The following is a 3,402-nucleotide window of genomic DNA, read 5'->3' as shown; positions in this document are numbered from 1 at the left end:
ACATATGATGATAAACACACTAATAAGAAACATTTGTTTCACTCTGATTGTCAGTAAGGGGTGGAGGGAGAAAAGTGAAAGAGAAAAAGTGTTAATTTAGTGAAATAGATTTCATAATCTTTCTATACAAATATTTATATTTGTAATAAACTGATTAATTTTAACTAAAGAGCCCCCAAAGGTGCAACCACCCTCTATGGTGATGCCTAATTTTCATGATGATGTAAGGAAATATTGCACAAATGCATTCAGGAAGGCATAGATCCCAACAAGATTCCATTTACACTTCAGACCCATGCTAGATCAAATAATTAAAATTACACAGAAAAAGTCTATATTTTAGTTTGATTCAGATCAGGCCAAATCTTGGAGTAATTACAAGTCAAAATGTCCATGGGAATCAGTTACTGAAGTTATGTCCAAGGGAGTCAGTCAATAAAGTTAGTTGGAGTTTCAAGGTTCAGCTGTTGTAGGATTCAACTCAGAGATTAATCAGATACAGTTGCAAGTAATAGGTTTCTTCAGATCATGTTCATAGATTTAAAATTGTTTGTTGTCAAACCAGTATTATATGATACTTTATATCTGGTAATGCATGGAATAAAAGTTTGACTTAGATATTGTATCATGATCATTCAATCAGTGCAAACTTCTCTGTTCATCAAATTATTGTTATATATACAAGAACTGAATATCTTTGGAACAGTAAAGAATAAAATAAGATGATTGCCTCATCCAATTTATTTTTGCTTATGCTACACAGAGAAAAATACATTAGTGTGCTGTGTGACAACATTGCAGCTGATGGAATGATTAGTTCAAATGATTTAGAGGGAAAAGTGCTTCTTGTGTTTGGCTGCCACATAACGTTGTATGATCAGAAAAGTCCTATAATTCAGTGAATGTTTAATGAACACATGGATAATTTTTTTAAAGTTCCTTCACTAAAGCCAACCTGAATTTAGGGAAATAAAAATAAGAATTTTTTATTTCCCTAAAGGGATAACAGAATTTATCCAGTTCCTTACTAGCTTAAGAAAGTGCTGTATTGGAGGTCATTCAATGGCTTCTCTCACACTGATTAACTTCATAATTCCTTTGAGAACTTCAGAACAACATTGGACATATTCAAATGATACATAGAATGGTTCTAATCACTCTCTTGTTATAGTGAAAAGTAACATCACATTCCACTCTCCCAGTTCTTGGTGCTGGACCCATCACTCCTCAGGAAATCACAATTCAACAACTACCTGCACTCACAAACAAAATTACACTTAGAAAAGAATGACCAAGAAAGCATCTTTGTTCTTGGGTGGTAGGATTCTAAGGCAACCATTCAGAGGGGTTTCACAGCTATACTCTTGCACTTTGTGCCAGTGATCAAGACTTTATTTCACATGTAGTCTGGATGGTAACACCTCAATGCCTTCTAGAGTATGATGGAGAATTGTTTCAATAGTGACTCAGAGGGAAGTCTGCTATATACTGATTGACCAACACTGTTTCTTATCTGTGGAGCAGATGACTGTCTTTTAAATAGATGGAATGTTGCACACACTTTTTTGCTGATTCCATTTACAATCATTTTCAGGTAGGTCACTTTTTTGGCCCAAACAGTTCAACTATGACCCTCCAAAAGGGAATCTATTTAGTTGTTCAGCGCTTATAACATGTACCCAATTGTTTTGACTTATAGCTTTACCTTGTACATATTTGAATGCTGTTATTATTTGTAATACAGTAGCACTTAAAGGCCCCAAGCAAGATTGGGACCCCTGGTGGTAGGTACTACACAAACATATAGTGAGCCAATCCCTGCCCCTTACAATTTAAACAGACAAGACAGACAAAGGATAGGAAGGAAACAAGCACAGAGAGTTGAAGTGAATTGCCCAACCAGCCCTTCAGTTGCAAAGCAAGGAATAGAAGGTAGGTCTCCTGACTCTCAGTTCAGTACTCTATCTGCTAGATGGCGTTCCTACTCAGTTAAGGACACGTGCTGTGATTGGTAAAAGTTTTCTTGTTATATTATTATATATAAAGTCCTGATCCAATGTTAATTGAAGTCAATGGGAGTCTTTTCAAAGGATGCTAGATCAGACTTTAAGGAAATACAGTGAATTGGAGAGGTTAAGTGTTCTTTTCACACTTGATTCTCTCACTTAAACTGTCATCATGCCTCAATATTTTCTTTAAATAGCACCATAAATCATGTCCTTCATTTCTACTTCCTTTTATATGGTGTTAAGATTAAGGCATACCAAGGCTTCTTATGTTCACTGAGAAAATTAACTTCAGAGGACTTCTGTTAAATTCCAAGATAAAAGACAAGCCAGTTTTAAAAGACTGATCCTATCTACCTGCAAAATTACAAATGTCTGTCAACTCATCAGCCTCACAGCTCAGTTTAAACACTGGTAATTCAAATATAAGAGGTACAAGCTTTATAAGTAGTTGCAACCTAATTTGGTACTTATTCTGAGCATGTTAGTATGTGGTTTGAATTCAGAGTGCTAATCATATAAAGGAAGCAGGCTCTGGTCTATGAATTTTTTGACAGCTGTTAACTATTTGGGAAAAATATTACAATTATAAGTTTGGGCTCCTGCTGTCACAATACTATTTAGTTACGTGTTTATGCCCATCACTACACATGTGGGTCTCTGTAACAGATGGCTGTATCTGGACACCCAACAATTTTCTGTTCTTCTTCTGAACTGTTATGTACTTTCTGTATGAATAAACTACATGTGAATTCCTGGGGAAAACATCTCATCAGGGTTTAGGGCTCTGAGGAACCTGCCCACATAATCCTCTCTAGAAATTGGTTGGCTCTCTGTGGAGAACAGAAGCCAGTAACTCAATATGCAAGTTTCAAGGGAGGAAGGATGCAATAGTAAATGACTTATTGTTCATGCAGGCCAAGTATTACCTGTGAGCGGTTTCATTTGGAAGATACAAAGCCCTTGCTTCCTTACAAAACTCTGTGGGTGAAATTCACCTCTGGTGTAGAGGGGCAGCACAAGTTCTTCAATACATTTAAGCTGTGCAGAAGGCACGTGGTGGGAATACTGCAAGCTGAGCATTTATGCAGGAGTACTGTGCACCCATACATGCTATGGAAAGAGCTTGGGCTAGCACTGAAGGACATATGGGGGAGGGCTGGGCCAGGCCAATGGAGGGGCTGTAGGATGCACTTTAACATAAATCCAGTGGTCCCTAAACCCTGTGCAAATGGCATGAAGGGACTGTGATTGCTACTGCAGCTTGTAGGCAATAATAGCTGCTGTGGGTGGGAGGGGCTGTGCAGCAGCCTTGCTTGCTGACCCAGGAATGGGATAGTGGATCTCACCTCCCCACTCCCTCTGCATTCCACCTGGTCAGAGTCTTTAGACTCTG

Source organism: Emydura macquarii, unplaced genomic scaffold (assembly GCF_026122565.2).
Source record: "Emydura macquarii macquarii isolate MOO-44397 ecotype Brisbane River unplaced genomic scaffold, CSIRO-AGI_Emac_v2 contig_337, whole genome shotgun sequence".
NCBI classification, from domain to species: domain Eukaryota; kingdom Metazoa; phylum Chordata; order Testudines; family Chelidae; genus Emydura; species Emydura macquarii.
Note: the sequence above shows the minus strand (reverse complement) of the source record.